Raw genomic sequence first — 19,291 nt, forward strand, 5'->3', positions numbered from 1 at the left:
GGATTTTGCTGGTCCGCAGCAGTTTCCCATGCGTTTACAGTTCAATGCAAACCTATGGGAAACAAAAAATGCTGTGCACATGCTGCGGAAAAAAACGCGCGGAAACGCAGTGGTTTACATTCCGCAGCATGTCACTTCTTTCTGCGGATTCCGCAGCGGTTTTACAACTGCCCCAATAGAAATCTGCAGTTGTAAAACCGCAGTGAAAACCGCAGAAAAGCCGTGGTAAATCGGCGGTAAATCCGCGATAAATCCACAGCGGTTTTCCACTGTGGATTTATCAAATCTGCTGAAATCCGCTGCAGAAAAATCTGCAGTGGACCCAGAATACGTGTGCACATACCCTAAGTATTCCTTACCATTCTGCATTTCCGCCTATTTCTCGTCTTGACCCAGTCGTCCCTTAGGCTCCGGCAGTTGCAGTTCCATCCTCCTTGGGCCTGATCCTAACACTCCCTGTATAGGGGGTGCACCCATCAGGTTTGGTCATCCTGGGGGGCTCTGGGGCAGTGACCCAGAACGTCCACTTTCGGGTTTTCCTTCTCCTTGTCTCACTTTCATGAAACGTGATAGTGTGGACCCATATATAGTGGTTTCCCCAAAATTTTTCTGTTTACTGCTTTCTGGAGAGGTTCATTTTCTTCTTGGAGAGACCATGATTTGTCATAAAGAGTTTAAAGGGAACCTGTCACCAGGTTTTCTCAATATAAAGGGCCAGGCACCTGTGAACCCTTTTGTACAGAAAACGAGTATGCTGTATGTATGTCGCCAATTCCCTATACAAGTAAAAAAAGACCTCTTATTATACTCACAGATGGGTGCGGTCTGACCTGATGGGCGTTTCTGGTCTTATTTGTCTCTTTCTGCAATCGCCGTCCTCCTTCCCTGTTTCATGTGTATGACATGTCCTACGTCGTCCACCATGCGCAATTCTATCTCCTCTGCCCAGCCGAGAGCAGAGCAAATTAGTGTAGTGCGCATGCACCAGGAAACGCCAAAGAGAGCCAATAACCTGAAGGTAAAGTCAGCGCATGCACAATTCGGCTCTCGGCAGGGCAGAGAGAAGTGCGCCTGCTCAGCAGCTCAATGGGAAATGATATGTGGGTGATGTAGGATGGGTGATCCACACAAAGCAGGGAAAGAGAACAGCAATTGTAGTAAGAGAGGAGGAGCCGGCTCTAGACCAGAGACGTGCATCAGGTTGCCACACATAGAAATACATAGCAAATATACTTTGTGACTGAATATCACAAAAATTATGTGTTTTCAAAAGCATATATTACAATTTGACAATGAAGGCAACTGATCCCTAACTAAACTAAACTTAATGTTAATGCCCTAAGCTGACTGGACGGACAGCAATTTTGTCTGTTTTCAAAAGAATATACTCTCATGACACAGATCTCAACATATGTTAAGCCATGAGAAAAGGTGACAAAGGGCACAACTCCAAAATAGGTCACTAGAAAGACAATTTACAATCTTCTGGAGCAGAACAATTTTGCATAAGTTTGGTCAGGAGTGGCTGCCTGTCTAATGTGTATGAAGGCCTCCCAACTCTTCCCTGAGAAATCATGTAGGGGAAAGAATGATCCGGTCTGTTGAATTTTAACAGTTGATCTTTTTGTTCTCCCCGAATAAAGTCTCTGCCACAGGTGATTGACAGCAGCTTTCTCAAAGTGGACATAGAAGCGCTTGGTGTTCGGCCAACAATTACAGGGGTCTCTTGTCATACCTTAGCATCAATCAAATAAAAGCCACATGTGGCTACCTGTTGGAAATCACTGCTATAAATTGACAATTAGGGATTTTGGGCTGTGGTTGCCCGAGTGATTTCTTATTTATGGTCGGCCTGTAAAGGTGGATATTTTGGATGGCGGAAGTTAAAATGAGAAATCACATTAATTTTTGGCTTGATCTATTGCCTGGTCTGGGTTTGCATTGGTGAGATGCAAAGTTGTTGTTTGGCATGAAAAGATTTGCAACTACAGAAATTGACAATGACTGAAAAATGTCAGCTATGTTCTTAGTATTTGCTACATTTGGTGCCAACATGCTACAGAACATGGTCTAGATCAGTGTTCCTCAACTCCGGTCCTCAAGAGCCACCAACAGGTCATGTTTTCAGGATTTCCTTAGTATTGCACAGGTAATAATTGCATCACCTGCACAGGCAATAATTCCATCACCTGGGCCATACTAAGGAAATCCTGAAAACATGACCTGTTGGTGGCTCTTGAGGACCGGAGTTGGGGAACACTGGTCAAGATCATGGTCTAAAATCGTTAGCTTACGGCCAGTTTAAGTCGACAGGTCTTGACTCCTGAGCAGTAGCTGTAAACCAGCAAAACCTATTACATACAGAGAGTGAATTCAGTGTAAGACATGATGTTCCGATCAAAATAAGCAGAAGAAAATTCATACCAAAAAATTGTAGTTACTCATCATTATAGGAAGATTTACATTATAAAGTGATGGAGTGGATCTATGCTTTAGGCATAAATTATCATGTTCTCCAACGTCTCTTGCTGTGTGGGAATCATATAATTTTCTATATTTCCATGGGGTGCTATACTGCCGATGCGGCCATAATGCAACTTGGATAGAACGTTTCATTTGTACATCTTACGAGGCTTTTTTTCTGAGTTTAATTGGATTCCTCTTTTGCCAGCTGTCTATTTGTTCTGTCATGGTATAGACACAGTTCATTCATTGACTCTGAGGCAAACTGAGGCGTGTCCCCAAAGAGCCACATTACTCATTATTAAGCACGTCTGATGATGCAATTAAATACAAATGTTACGCACATTTGACTATATTGCTCAATCTCAAGATCTTAACAGATGTTATAATTAGGTTTAGGCCAATGGTGCAAATCTAAGACCTCATTATCATATTTTAAGACCAGCTGTTATCTACCCCGCTTCTTCTGACTCTAAAGAAAGTCAAATCCCTGAAATAAATTCTATTACTTTTACTTGAAAGTTACTTTCATCAACATCATTATTGTATTGTTGATGTGCCAGCATGATTTGCAGGGCCAAGACTTGCTCAGATCGTATGTAGAGATGATAGGAATGTAGGAGTTTCAACTAGATGCTACTCTAGAACTGAAAATCCACAATTTCCTATATGAGATTGTCTGTTGCCTTAATTATGCCTCATGCACATAGTGTAAGTTGTATCCACTGAGGCTGAACATAGCACCCCTATGGTGCTACCATACGGTGTCTCATATCATAACTGACATGTCGTGATTTGCCTACTCAGAGCTTTAGCCACTAAATTTGGTGTCAGGAACAGCACTTTTTATGCCAAAACCACAGTATGTTCAGATTGCATCTGTGCCAAAATCAAATGCCAAACTCCCAGTCCAGTGTTAGTGGCTATAACATGGCTGCAGTATGCTAGTAAGTAGTAGGCTGTCGGATCCTGAGAGACAGTCAAGAGAGCACAGTTATACCTCCAAAGACATCTCTCCCAACCGTTCCAGATCCAGTGGGATACTGGGATACTCCTGAATTTAGGGAGCTGTCTCAGGAGGTCAGGGGTATATCCCAACTTCAAATGTGTCTGTGACCTTAGGACAGTTGAACTAAATGGTGGATCAGGGAACCCTCAAATCCCTACTACACCACTCCATCCATGTAGAGACCAAGGGATCTTCAGGTCATGTGAAGTTCTCAGGTTATTTGACTGGACAGTGGAGGCCAACTCTGTTGCTTAGCAGCAGGCATGCAGACAAGTGGGATGTTTGTATGAATGCCACTATGGAGACCATAAAGGCATCAAAGTAGGTTTGTGGGCACGGCTATGGAGATATTATACTCTGTGGATATGCTGTGTGGGCATTATACTGTATGGTGATGTTGTGGGGACATTGTATCTTATTTATGGGAGCATCATACTGTGTGGGGGACTGAGGGAAACATTACACTCTGTGGGTGAGGGCATCATTATATGTAGGGGGATTGTGAGGGCATCATACTGTGTGTGTGGCCATTATACTGTGTGGTGGCCTTGATGGACATCATATTATGTGTGGAGGGTACTGTGGGGACCATGAAAGCAGTATTGCTCTGTGTGGGAACTCTAATGGCCTTCACTAGGAGCAACCTTTCTATGTGAGCAGATAAAAAGGAGTGTAAGAGGCTATAGAAGTGGCTTAGTGAACAATAAAAATTGTGCCATGTTTGTCCTGCTCTCCTAACTTTGAAAGCTGGAAGGTAAACAAAAGCATCACTGAGAGAAGCCAAAAAGCGATAAAGATGTTAACCCACCCACTCCAATAACTGGATGTAAGTACTAGATTGCACATGATTTCCCACAACCAGTCATACAGTTATGTCTTAGGGATCGTGTGGGTTCGGGAGACATGAGTTGTGTGTGCATTGGTATTTATTTAAGAATCCTGGTCTGGGGTAATGCAGATGGTATGAGCTTAGGTCTGTCTATAAGAGGTTTGGTCTTGGTTCTGTATCTGTTTAGCGATCCGGTGTGTGGTCTATATGTATTCAGGAGTCTAGTCAGCAGTTTGTATTACTTTTGGATTTCTTATTTTTTTCATTTTTCCCTTTTGCACTATTTTGGCTTTCAAAAAATGTTGATTGGAGGATGTGAGTCGCCCACCAGGGCAATGGGGATACTCGGCACCGGGTCCGGTCGCTATTAAAGGGGATGTCACGGTGGCTGCGACCCGGTCCGTGGCCCTGGGAATCACTGTAAAAGGGGAACGGTCTTTAAAGGGAATTGTGATAAAGTCTGATAAAGTCTGTTGTGATGCCACCTGTGGAGTTCGGTCAATAGGGGAACCGACGCTGCTTTAATGGGGTCCTCTGGGGGATGTTGTTGCAGCAATGATGGTAATGCTTCCCACAGGTGAAGCGGGGTCCCCAGGGCTCCCAAGGTGTATGGCGATGATGGGGTATGCCAGTCAATGAGTAAAGGACACAGTGTTGCAGTCTTTACCTGGTTTACTGAATATGTAACAGGCCTCAGTCCAGGGTACCGGCAACAAGTACATTAGGTGTCCAGGCAGCCCAGAAACAAGTGAAATCCCCTTGGCAAGTCAGGTTGGAAGCCTTCCACTTTGCACTCGCTATAGTCCCTTGCTGTCTGTAATGTCCTAACAAGGTCCTGGTTCCTTCAACTTTCCTGGGACAGGTACCTGTATGGTAGGCAGCTTGAGACATTCCTTCTGGGGTCTCTGCACAGTGACTCCAGGCTCCAGGGTGCTGCTGTACCACAGGCTTAATTTGGGCAGTATACGTGTAGTTCTGTTCCCTCTGGTTCTGCTATGGGGCTTGCAGCTTCCCTCAGCCTCGGGCTCCTGGTACCCGGTCTCTGCGCTCTGGCTCTTCGGAGGCCAACTCTCAGCCTCCTTGAGCCCTGAAATCTCTCCTCTGCTCCTTTTCTTTCACTGTCTGCTCCAGACTAAACTGCTCTCACTGGTCTCCTGGGAGCAACTGTCTGACTCCTCCTCCAGACCAGGATCTTCAGGAAGCTGCCCTGAAACTGGATTTAGAGCTCCCCCTCCTGGCCTGGATTCAGAAGGTGTTGTGTGTGGGATTTACCTGCCAAAGGGATCCCTCTTGTTTCCAGGCATAGCGCTACCCTGTGGTACTCAAACTCCTGTGGTGCCACAGATGTATGACTAAATATGCTGTGCAGCATATAAATCGGGACACTTTGCACATTTCTTTTCAAAATCCACTGAAGGCTATTTACAAAAGTTGGCAATTATATTTGCTTAAAATTTTTCTTTTCTAACTACATTTTTTTTCTGATGTATTTCATGTAGAAATCATAATTTTTATATTTTTATTTCTATCTGAAATATTAATGTTTTAAATATATATCTAAGATTCATCCTTGACTTCTAGTGTTATAGAAAAAAAAGACCAAAGAAATCCATGTATTCAGCAACTGTTCCTTTATATCTTCCTCCATTGCATCTTAAGATAAATATGTGTATATGAAAAGAAAACTTTCTTATGAAGCCTTTTTTTTCAATATTCATTTTAAGTACACATTTGATGTTGGGCAAATTAGTAATGATCTTAGTTTTTTCTTTTCTCCTTCAGGGTCTCCTCTTGTGTGACTTTCAGATATAATTGGCTCTTTGTGCCCTAACCTGCTAGCGCTCTGACGAGACGCGATGCTATAAAAAAATCCTTTGGACAGTCTGCTGTGTGATTCCCTAAGGAAGATGTCTTCCTATTCTTTATATGCAGACTTAATAAGAAGAAGATGGAATGAACTTCCATACCGATAAAGCAATTACGGTAATCTTTCAATGATATAGAATGAAGTGGACTACTGATGTTATTAGTCCCTAATTAAAAGAGCAAAATAGATAATTATAAAAAATTGGTTTGTGATCCTAACGAAGTCAAGGACTAAAGGTCATATATGTGGAAACAAGGGGATTATTGTGGGTCTTGTTTTTGTGGAAGTGTTATATAAGTGTCCATTTGACAATTATTTGTATAACTCCCATTCGATTCAATAGGAATCCATTAATTTTAATTGGCACAAATTGTGCTCCAGAGATAAGAGCTAGGACAAACGAATGGTTAATCTCAACTACTAGGAAATCTATTTGTCCATTCATATTGCAAGAATGCCATTAAATATCTTTCTTAGGATGGGAATGCTTATTTTACAGTAGGGGATCTAAGGGGTAAAGAGACATCCCTGGCAAGTCAGTGTAAAGAGACTTATACACCATGCAATGATCTTTTGGGAAATTAATTATGCATATTGCCTCTTAAGTGAGGAAGATGATCTCTAGTGCAAGTTTTTGGAAGTAAAAGATCTGATTTGGCTGCGTTGAAGGCTTAAAGTGAATTTTCTAGCAGTTTTTTGCTACCTCATCTGAGAGCAGCATGATGTAGGCAAAGAGAAGCTGAATCCAACAATGTATCAGTTTACTAGGTGCAGCATTTTCTGGAACAATCATTTTTTAGATGTGAAATGAAGCAGAGCTAAGAAAGCTGACTCCACCCACACCAGACTCTCTGTGTTATTGCTATAGACCATGTGATGCTTATGACAGAAGGAGGCGGAGTTGGACTACCAGGCACAAGCTGCTGTAGTCCAAGCAATGATAATATCCTGGTGATAAAATAATTATTGGAAGTAAAAAGAACTCCCACTGCCAAGAGTCATCGCAGCCTATGCGCACTGAACTATCTATTACTGGTCATCCAGTGCATATCTGAAGTGCAGTCTAAACAGGCTGTTAAACAACTGCTGCTCCACAAACAAGTAGCTGATCGGTGGTCTATTAGTGCCGCCAGTCACTATGTGTAAATGAACCTTAAAACTTCAGTAGACAAATTTGTAATAAGGCATTTAACATCAAAGTCAAAGTCGCCAAACAATCTAATTTACCCTGGGGGCCGTTTCCCTCAGGTTTGGGATGTAAGATGTCAACTTCAGGAGGAAATAGAAACTTCAGTAGGATCTCTACTTCATTATTCACAATGTTGGAAAAGTTTAGCTCCAAGAAAAATGGAAGAATGGTAAAGGTAAATTCTAAGAATCAATGCAAGCAGAATCTTGGAAAAGATTAACAATGTTAACATTGTTGATCATAAAGATAAATATATATATATTATATTTATTAATATATAGTTTGAGCTTTATTGCCCTATTAGAAAGCAATGCTATTTTCATGGCTAAAGTGTTATTGGATCGTTAATGTGCTGATAAGTTACAAAATTTGATCTAGCTATAAATGGCTCAACTTTCTCCATAAAGAATCTACAGAATGAATAAATAAATGAATAAAGTAAATAAATAAATAAATAATAATATCTATTTTTTAACGGTCTTCGGCTTGTTGTTGAGCCATGGCGACTTGATGAATGAACATTCTCTACTAAGATCGATTTTGTGCAAGTCTAGATAGAACCACTGGGGTCTTCTGAGGCGTTATCTTGATAGTATCAAGCCATTGGGTTCCTCTTTGCCTTGTTCCTTCTATTTTTCAAACCATGATGTCCATCTCCAATGATTGCTCGCTATGCATGATGTGTCCAAAGTGGACAAATTGTAGCTTGGTGTTTCTTGCTTTGCGTGACATGTCTGGCTTAATTTGTTCCAAAATTGATTTTTTTTGTTCTTCTTGTTATCCATAGTATTGATAACATCCTTCTTCAGCACCACTTTTCGAAGGTGTCAATTCTTCTTCTGTCTTATTTATCGTCCAAGTTTCACATCCATATGTAACCACATAAAAGACTAAGCCATCCTCAAGCCGTGTTTTAGTTGCCAGTGAAAAATTCCTTGATTTGAAGACCTTGTCCAGTGACTTCATTGTTGATTTGCCCATATCTATTCTCCTATTGACTTCCAGTTTTGTTGCTGGATCTTGAATTATTATCGATCCAAGAAGGCAGAAATCCTTAACATCCACCAGTTGCCGTCTATCTCAAATATGTTGCGGTCATACCTAGGAGCAATAATTATCTTTGTCTTCTTTGTGATGAGTAGCAGTTCCATGTTCGAACTTTCCATCTTTTGTCTTCTTTTTGTTGAGTAGCAGTTCCGTGTTTGAGATTTTCATCTTTTGTCTTCTTTTTGTTGAGTAGCTGTTCCATGTTCCAGATTTCCATCTTTTGTCTTCTTTGTGTTGAGTAGCAGTTCCATGTTCGAGCTTTCCATCTTTTGTCTTCTTTGTGTTGAGTAGCAGTGCCATGTTCAAGCTTTCCATCTTTTGTCTTCTTTGTGTTAAGTAGCAGTTCCATGTTCGAGATTTCCATCTTTCGTCTTCTTTGTGTTGAATAGCAGTTCCATGTTCGAGCTTTCCATCTTTTGTCTTCTTTGTGTTGAGTAGCAGTTCTATGTTTGAGCTTTCCATCTTTTGTCTTCTTTGTGATGAGTAGCAGTTCTATGTTCGAGCTTTCCATCTTTTGTCTTCTTTGTGTTGAGTAGCAGTTCCATGTTCGAGATTTCCATCTTTTGTCTTCTTTGTGTTGAGTAGCAGTTCTATGTTCGAGCTTTCCATCTTTTGTCTTCTTTGTGATGAGTAGCAGTCACATCTCCGAGCTTTCCATCTTGATACTCTGCAATAAGTTCTTCATCCATATATGCTTCTTGCCATCAATGAATCCTAGAAGCGAATTGGAGTAAAGAAAACCCCAAAAAACAAATATGTAAAAAAGTAACAAATTTACTTTCCAATAAAAACATATAACAAGAACATGATATACAAATTCATGCTATATGAAACCCTTAAAAAAACTTTGCACAACAGAACTAAATCAGTAAAGGTATAGTTTTATTGAATAATAACAATTAAAATAATAAACAATATCAAAGAATGGTGAATAGTACTAAATGAAAAAAGGCACCACAGACTGGAGGAAGGTTATATAAAAAAAGTGTTGACCACACCACCGCAAATAAATACACCTTGTGGCCAATTAATAAGCAATGCCATTGTGAAAAAAATCGCTATATGAAAGCCACGCAAGGATTAATAACAAGGTGGCGTGGTAAAAGTGAATAGAGATTAATAATGGTTACCTCAGGTCTGATGGTGCCACGGCCCCTACGCACGTTTCGGCTGCGTATGCCTACTTCCGGGGGAGTCAATACTATATGAAGTATAACAGGAAAGAAATAATGGCACAGAGTGCACACAAGAAAACTGCCAACTCACAGAAAATATAGCGCATGAGCAAAAATAATTGTATGATACGCCGTGACCAAAATATACCAATAAATTAAATCTTGGGCATATATATATCAATTAGTAAACAAGTAACATCACCTAATATTATTATTATTATTATTATTTATTTATATAGCACCATTGATTCCATGGTGCTGTACATGAGAAGGGGTTACATACAAGTTACAAATATCACATACAGTAAACAAACTAACAATGATGGACTGATATAGAGGGGCGAGGACCCTGCCCTTGCGGGCTTACATTCTACAGGGTTATGGGGAAGGAGACAGTAGGTTGAGGGTTGCAGGAGCTCCAGTGTTGGTGAGGCAGTAGCTCCGGTGTTGGTGAGGCGGTAGCTCCGGTGTTGGTGAGGCGGTAGCTTCGATAGTGATGAGGCAATAATATTGAGTAAACCATACAGTGGTAACATCGTAACAATAATATCCTATATACTCATCACAAAGCACTGAGTAAAAAGATGGAAACAAATCTAGTCAAAGTACTGTAAACCACCTAGATGGAAAGAAAAGGGGTCAGACAATCTTACCCATAGCCTGTGTGTCACAGCAAAGAGAGCAGCCCCTACGCGCGTTTCGCGTGCGCTTCCTCGGGGGCTGTCATATGTTATATCGGCCTCGTAATTAGGATGGTTGATTCCTTCTTTTTGTTCGACAAGGCCAGCCTTCCTGAAAATAGCTCCCGCATGTATGAGAAATGGAGATAATATAATAATATTAATACATACTGACATTGCTAAGAGTAGTTTCCTTCACTATAAAGATATTTCTATTTTAAAAGTCTCACAATAATAACCTTGCCCAAGAGCTCGGCTAGGCGACATCTTTCCTAAAGAACAAATGTCTAGCAGGGAACTTCAGATATAGAACTTCCTATACTTGTGGGGCACCTCTCTCCACAGCAAGTCAGTGGGAAATGATTTGTGAAATGAATGAGCTCGGAGGCCCGTGTGATGTTAAGCAGATTCTGCGGCAGTCATTCCTAAAATCTCTTGTTAAAATACTGCACTTTGGGATGATGAGGATTAATTGTCAGTGCCAAAAGTCTCTGTGATGGTGCCAGGAAACAGTGAGTAACTGACAACCAGAAAAGGACTATGGCTAATGAACACTTTCTTGCTCTTGACTCTGATTCAAAGTCTTGTTTAGCGGACGCCCTCAGCTAAAATGTGTCTTAAGAGATTTTTTCAAATTACATTGTTGCCTTCCTATTTCCTACACATTAGTAGTACAAAGAAGATAACAGCTATGGCTCCTCTATTTTAGGGAACTCCTTGTTAATGGACATTTCATGCTATGGTAGTCAGAATAAGGAGTTTTTTTTCACAATTTTGTTTTCTTGTTGTTACCTTACATATTTAAAGGGAATCTATTACCAGATTTTTGACACTTAATCTTAGACCGAAGAAATGGAGGGGAAGAGACGCAGATTCAAGCAATCTGTCGCTTACTGGGTTGCTTTTTGCAGTTCTGATAACCTCCTGCTGATAAAACAGTGATTTTATCACTAGAGGACTAATAAACCTGCTGCCATGTAGTCCTCCATATTAATGATCTCTGTATAAGCCCACCCCCACCACTGATTGGCAGCTTTCCCCCTATGCACAGTGTACACAGAAACCTGCCAAAAAACTGCAAGATCTGCAGCATATAAAACAGGGATTTTATCAAATCTGCAGCGAGAAGCCCAGTAAGTGACACATCCCTAAAATCAGAGTCCCTGCCTCTACGTTATGCTGCACTCAGATGGGGCGGCAAAAACCTGGTGACAAATTCCCTTTAAAGGAATTGTCCAACTAAAGGATTGTAAAGGAATTGTCCAATTAAATGATTGTCCAATTATCACAAACATTTGTGTTAGGTGTCGAGTTCCCGCCGCTGCACAGGGTGGAATCTCGAACCACCTCTGTTTCGGTCTCCCGTTCTCCTCCAGCCACAGTGGAGCCTGCTCAGCAGAGACGTCGGTCCCAGCGCGTGGCTCAGGCAGATAATGTGCGTGTGGTTACTGCTGCCCTTCCAGGCTCAGTCATTGTAACCAGCACTGATCAGCGGCGAGCAGGTGTTAATGGGACTAAGTCCTGCTTTTCTTCTTCTGAGCATGCAAAAGGGACGACCTCTCATTGGAGGTTGGGGGTCACACGCTCAAGTCCTGTGGCAACTCCAATTGGACCACTAGGAAGGTCTAGGAGAGCTACAACTATAAAAGGTTTGCATGGCCGCACAGCCATGCGCTAGTATAAACCTGTTATTGTGTGTGGTTGTATGCCTGTTCTGGAGATTGCTCCTTAATCATTCACATTCCTAGTGCTGTTGAATGCTCACGAATGTTGGAGCTACCTAGTGCCTGACAGTGCTATCCTAAACACTAGAGCACGATCCTTACTGCATCAAACCAGTGGCGACCGCCAGTGTGGCACTGTACCCACTCTGTGCGGTAATCTTTTATTAGTCCTGACAACCGGTCAGTGTAGGGTGGGATCTCTTGCTTGATCTCAGCATCTGACTCGGGGCATCCTCAGCAGCGGGCTCAAAAGCCACCGAGGGTCAGAGCGAGATCAATCACCAGCATAGTGGGGGTAAATTTCAGGAAACCTACAAGCGTCCATCTGCGGCACCCTGTGACTGCTAACAGGCACAGAGTTTCCTTTGTTTCCCGGCGACTCTGTGAAGCAACAGAGTTCGCATCAGTTCATACTGGGTGACGGAACCCCTGTTTATTCTGCCGTAGTACCGCCATATAGTGCCGCCATTACCTAGCAGCAGGTTCCATCTCTGCACGGTGGACCCCGGGTTGCAAACGCATCTTATTACTATCTTTATATTTATTCGGTGCGTTCCACCAGCCCTAACACATTTGAATTGGTTCATAGTGAAACTGGATATATATTTTAATTTATAATGGTCCATTTCCCCCTTTTTTTTCAACACGTGAGATAAATTACTGCTTTTTTTCTGTGACGGTGAGGTGTGTAAAGGTCCGGGCCAATTGTCTAATTTAAATAGATATGCCCACCCTTTCTTTGTTACGAATAATACATTCCCATTTTCTATTTTAACCACATTCAAGGAACTTTTATTCCCTTTTTCATAGATGGATATTTTTGGATACTGCTTGTAAACACAAACATTTTGTAATTTACTAATTATTAAAATGTTCTTAACTTTTCTTTTTTGTTTATAGGGACACATGTTGGTGGTGTTGTTTTTATGTAGGGCTGCTGGGTTGGGGAGCTACGTTTTATTGATTGTATCATTGAATTCACAGATGTTCTGCTCAAAATTGAAAGAGAAGATGCCACCATCACTCCGTGCCCTTGCCCTTGGTAGATGTACACTTTTCCAATATGACAATGATCCAAAACACATTTCTAAGGCTACTATTGTTTTTCTGAAGAAGATATAAGTAATTCAGTGGCCAAGTGTCTCCTGATCTGACCTCAACATCACACCGATGGGGAATTCGGATGAGACAAGTTGTCATCACTCTCCATCCATCACCCAGGCTCTAAAAGAGGTAATTTTTGAAGAATGGATAAAGATGTTGCAATATGTCACCAACTTATATATTCCAGGCTTAGAATACTTGGTGCTTGCTTTACAAATCAGGGTGGTCAAACAAAATGCTAGCTGTAGTAGTTTTTAATGTGGGGTGAACTTATTTTTCCATCAACTAATTTGGTAAAACTAAAGATTTTGTTATGAAAGTTATAGTGCTAACATTACTTTCATGTTGTGGGTTACAAAACGTTCTATAAAACTCGGCCTTGTCAAAATTTGGGAAATTGCTCTTGTATTAAGTGGAATATTGATTAAAATATTACTTTTCCAAGGAGGTGTACTCACCTATGCTGAGTGATACATATATATGTATTTTCATGACTATGAAAATTGTACATTCACACTGAAGGCATCAAAACTATGAATTAACACATGTGGAATTATATACTTAACAAAAAAGTGTGAAACAACTTGTCATGCTCGCGCCCAGACTGGTTGGCACAGGTGTGCGGGGGTGTGGCCCCGCTGTGCCACAGACCAGACGACCCTGGAAGGGGCGTAACTAAGTAGCTTCCTTGGTATTCGCTGGAGCCTCTGATGGTGAGGTCAGACTTGTGCGGCAGGAAGCTACCAGGTACCACTCCAGGGTGGTGCCTGACTGTGGCTGCTGATCCCACCGGAGGAACAGAACCTAGATAGGCAAGCGGGCATGGCTGGACCTCTGGCAGACAGGCGGACATGGCTGGGACACAGGCAGGCAGACGGGTACAACAGAGACACTGGCAGGAATGGCTAGGACACTGGCAGGCAGGCGAGCACAGCTGGCACTCTGGCAGGTGGGCATGACAGATGCTCTGGCAGGACAGGCGGACAAGACTGGTACACTGCCAGGGCCAGTAGGGACTGGTATATAGGCAGATATATGAAAACAGGTAGGAACCTGTTCAGACAGGAGGACTTATGAATAGGTAGAGAAAGACCGCAAGAGCAGATGCAAAGCGGAAGCACAGGAGCTAGAGCCAAGAACAGAAATGCAGGAGGCGGGGCCAATAGCAGGAGGCGGGGTCAAGTACAGAAATGCAAGAGGCAGAGACGTAGGAGCTGAGCCAGGTAGAACCGCAAGGAGCGGAGCCAGGTAGAACCGCAAGGAGCGGAGCCGCAGAGCAAGAGCTGAGCGGAGCCGCAGAGCACAGAGCAGAGAAGGACCACACAGTGCAGAGCTGAGAGCGGCGAAAAGCAAGACACGGAGTGCAGAGCAAAGCAAGACACCAAGTGCAGAGCAGAGAGCAGAGCAAAGTCAGAGTGCAAAGCTGAGTGCAGAGCAAAGCTACAGAGTGCAGAGCCGAGAGCAAAACTACAGAGTGCAGATCAAGGTCACAGAATGCAGAGAAAGGAGCAAAGCAAGATACAGAGTGCAGAGCCAAGAGCAGAGCAAGGCAAGACTCAGAGTGCAGAGCTGAGAGCAGAGCAAAGCAAGACACAGAGTATGCACAGCAGAGAAAGCCTCATGGCTATTGGCCGGGGACACCTTAGCAAGGTGCACACAGTCTTAATAAGAAACAGGAGTTGCCGGCGCTGCCCCCCTATGCACACAGACAGAGCATGCACAGAGCAAGCAGCAGAAATGAGGCACACAGCATGGAGCTGGCAGCAGAGAGATCTCATAGCATGGACCGGAGAAGTGAGTGAGTTTGTGTGAAAATCAGGTGGGGGATGGGAGGCCATGCAGTGATGCCGGCAGGGTTGTTACACAACTGAAATTATGTATTATATTCTAGGTTCTTCAAAGTAGCCACCTTTTGCTTTGATGACTGCTTTGCACACTCTTGGCATTCTCTTGATGAGCTTCAAGAGGTAGTCACTGGGAATGGTCTTCCAACAATGTTGAACAAGTTCCCAGAGATGCTTAGCACTTGTTGGCACTTTTGCCTTCACTCTGCGGTCCAGCTCACCCCAAACCATCTCGATTGGGTTCAGGTCTGGAGACTGTGGAGGCCAGGTCATCTGGCGTAGCACCACATCACTCTCCTTCTTGGTCAAATAGCCCTTACACAGCCTGGAGGTGTGTTTGGGGTCACTGTCCTGTTGACAAATAAATGATGGTCCAACTAAACGCAAACCGGATGGAATAGCATGCCGCTGCAAGATGCTGTGGTAGCCATGCTGGTTCAGTATGCCTTCAATTTTGAATAAATCCCCAACAGTGTCACTAGCAAAGCACCCCCACACCATCACACCTCCTCCTCCATGCTTCACGGTGGGAACCAGGCATGTAGAGTCCATCCATTCACCTTTTCTGCGTTGCACAAAGACACGGTGGTTGGAACTAAAGATCTCAAATTTGGACTCATCAGACCAAAGCACAGCTTTCCACTGATCTAGTGTCCATGCCTTGTGTTCTTTAGCCCTAACAAATCTCTTCTGCTTGTTGCCTGTCCTTAGCAGTGGTTTTCTAGCAGCTATTTAACCATGAAGGCCTGCTGCACAAAGTCTCCTCTTAACAGTTGTTGTAGAGATGTGTCTGCTGCTAGAACTCTGTGTGGCATTGACCTGGTCTCTAATCTGAGCTGCTGTTAACCTTGCGATTTCTGAGGCTGGTGACTCGGATAAACGTATCCTCAGAAGCAGAGGTGACTCTTGGTCTTCCTTTCCTAGGGCAGTCTTCATGTGAGCCAGTTTCTTTGTAGCCCTTGATGATTTTTGCCACTGCACTTGGGGACACTTTTTTAAAGTTTGCCCAATTTTTCGGACCGCCTGACCTTCATTTCTTAAAGTAATGATGGCCACTCGTTTTTCTTTACTTAGCTGCTTTTTTCTTGCCACAATACAAATTCTAACAGTCTATTCAGTAGGACTATCAGCTGTGTATCCACCAGACTTCTGCACAACACAACTGATGGTCCCAACCCCATTTATAAGGCAAGAAATCCCACTTATTAAACCTGACAGGGCACACCTGTGAAGTGAAAACCATTCCCGGTGACTACCTCTTGAAGCTCATCAAGAGAATGCCAAGAGTGTGCAAAGCAGTCATCAAAGCAAAAGGTGGCTACTTTGAAGAACCTAGAATATAAGACATCATTTCAGTTGTTTCACACTTTTTTGTTAAGTATATAATTCCACATGTGTTCGTAGTTTTGATGCCTTTAGTGTGAATGTACAATTTTCATAGTCATGAACATACAGAAAAATCTTTAAATGAGAAGGTGTGTCCAAACTTTTGGTCTGTACTGTATATATTTATATATATATACTGTATATAGTGGCAAGATATATCTGAAATACTTTTTCCATTTTAATAATGTCAGGGTTTTTATTAGCTTTAATATACCATTCCCAGGGGAAGTAAATCTCCAGTGGCAAAATAAGTAATCCCATTTACTCATAGACATGTACCATTGTGAACAGAGGAGGGGATGTTTCACTTGCTGGTCCTTCATTTTCCTAATTGATGGCAGTCCCATAAACCACATCCCAATGGATCAAACATTAATAGATGGCAAAGAGTGAATTGATTCCAGGTGAGTCAAATTTACTACAAATTTTCGGGAAAAATCAGATTCACTAGAATCTGATTTTTTTTTGTTATTCACTTGTGGAGAATCCAACAAAATGTTGTCATTTTGATGGATTCTAGGGAGCCAATAAGGATTTAAAAAAAAAAGGTATCCTCACCTCTCCTTGGTCAATCCTCGGTCTTCTATTTTCTTTCTTCTATATTCCTTCCATCTGTGACATTCACTATTCCCAACGTCATCATCGGGGTTAGAATTTACATTATTTATGTAGGTCACGCCGCAAGCAGTCACGTGGGGGACGACACGTGAAAATAATGTGTCTTACACCCCACGTGACGTCGTGGGGTCTGGTAAATGGAGGACCAGGCCAGAAAAAAAGACAGAAAATAGAAGACATGAGGTCCAGTATTGGCGAAACACGTAGGGGGAGTGCCATAACAGAGGTGACTATAAGATTTATTTTTATTTCTACCTTCCTGACTGATTCAGTTCACATCAAATTTGTTGGTGCAATTTGAATTTGTTCCCTGAATTGAGCTATTTTGACCAAATTGAGTTTTGGGAGATTTTCTCCCCTCCATTAATAACTTATCGTAATAATGAGGCAATGGTCTGGGAGAATTCCTCTATTGTTTTGCCAATTGAAGTAACATCATTCGATCTTTATAATTCCCTTTCTGATGATAGTATGAAGGGTTCATCTACACAAATAATTTGTACCAGGCTGTAAAATATTTATCTCTTGGAATTCGTATCACAGTTTGTTTTCGGAATAAATGGCACTTCTGACAAGCACCATACTGGAGATACTGTGAAGAAATTCTGAGATTTACTGTAGGATTATTGCTGAGGATCACAGCCTTTTCTTTCTGGGAATAGGTTTAAATTTCTACTCACACATAATCCTGGAAACAAGACATATATTAAATATCAGGACTAGTGGATTTACTCTGTGGTTTATAGGAATCATTGGGGTACAATCCATTTTGCTGCCTATATGGCACCATGGTTCTGTTCTTCCAGTGCATTATGTGTCAATGTGCCGATGTAGATAACAATTATTACAAAATATGTGAGATATGTGGGATGTATAGAAAAAACCTTCCACTCTGTCCTCCATATTTTTATTTTTAGTATATTGGTTCAGCCAATTAGGATAAACTTGAAGAATCTACAGTCGAGAAATTAACATGTGTGGATTGTAAAGGACGGCAATTATATTTCACCTTCTTCGTAAGATGTACATTGTGTTTGGCTTCTCTTTCCTTAATAGTTTGGCTTGTTAAGTAGTTGATATTCTCAGTAGAGATGAGCGAAGCTTTCAAGCCTGTGTTCGGTTTGAATCGGCTAACGTCCCGATGTTCACGAACATACCTGAACCCCATTCACTTAAATGGGAGGTAAAACCAAACACATAGACAAGACCTTCAGAGGGGCCAATAAGCTGCCAAAACAGCTAAAATTAGAGGCAGGCACCAGGAAAAGTGGCATAAATTGACCCACCAATTGCGCTATAAATACATAAATTTAAAAAAAGAAAATTGACATGGATTCCCCTTTATTTTTGATAACCAGCCAGGTAAAACTGACAGATGTGAGCTGCAATTCTCAGCTGTCAGTGTTAGTAAGGCTGGTTGTCATGAACAGAGAGTTCCTCATGCTGTTCTTTAATTATTTAAATAAATAATTTAAAAAAACGGCGTGAGATTCCCCCCCATTTTTTGACAACTAGCCAAGCTAAAGCAGACAGCTGGGGGCTGGTATTATCAGGCTGGTAAGAGGCCATGGACATTGGCTCTCCCAGTCTAAAAATAGCAGCCCGTTGCGGCCCCAGAAAAGGTGCATCTATTAGATACACCAATTCTGGTGCTTTGTCTAGCTCTTCCCACTTGCCCTGTGGTTGTGTCAAGTGGGGTTCAAATTTGTGTGGTTGAAGTCACCTTTGTATTGTCTGGGGACTTCAAGCCCACAGCTTAGTAATGGAGAGATGTCTATAAGACACCTCTCCATTACTAATCCTATAGTTATATGGTGAGTAAACACACAGCTAGAATAAAGTCCTTTAATTGAAAGAATGACACAGACTCCTTTACTGAATCTAAATTAAAAGAATAGCAGAAAGGCAGAGACGCTTACCTGCCTAGGCCTCCAAACAAATGCACTATCAGGATGCAGTGGACCCATGTGGATAAGATGGCGGCAACACAGGTGCAGAAATACCGATGAGGCAACCACTCACAGCCTACCAAACTAATGGAGGGGGTGGCTGCTTGGCATATGACTGCACATAAGGGACTTGTATGTGGCGCTGTTCACACAATGGGAATGCACAGCATCCAGGTTAACAGCCTAGTAGTGACACCCTTCTATTAGCTCAGGCGGGCTGCCCAGTGCTATTAAAATGCATCCCATGTGAACAGACGCCACAGTTTACAAGACAGAATGGGCCCAACTGCACCCCGAAAAAAATGCAAAAAATACATATAAAAATATGTGAGGTATTAGTTTATATTTTTGGCCAAAATACGCAAGCTCGTAACCCAACGTCACGGGTCCCCACGCTTACGAGTCCT

Source organism: Ranitomeya imitator, chromosome 10 (genome assembly GCF_032444005.1).
Source record: "Ranitomeya imitator isolate aRanImi1 chromosome 10, aRanImi1.pri, whole genome shotgun sequence".
Lineage (NCBI taxonomy): Eukaryota > Metazoa > Chordata > Amphibia > Anura > Dendrobatidae > Ranitomeya > Ranitomeya imitator.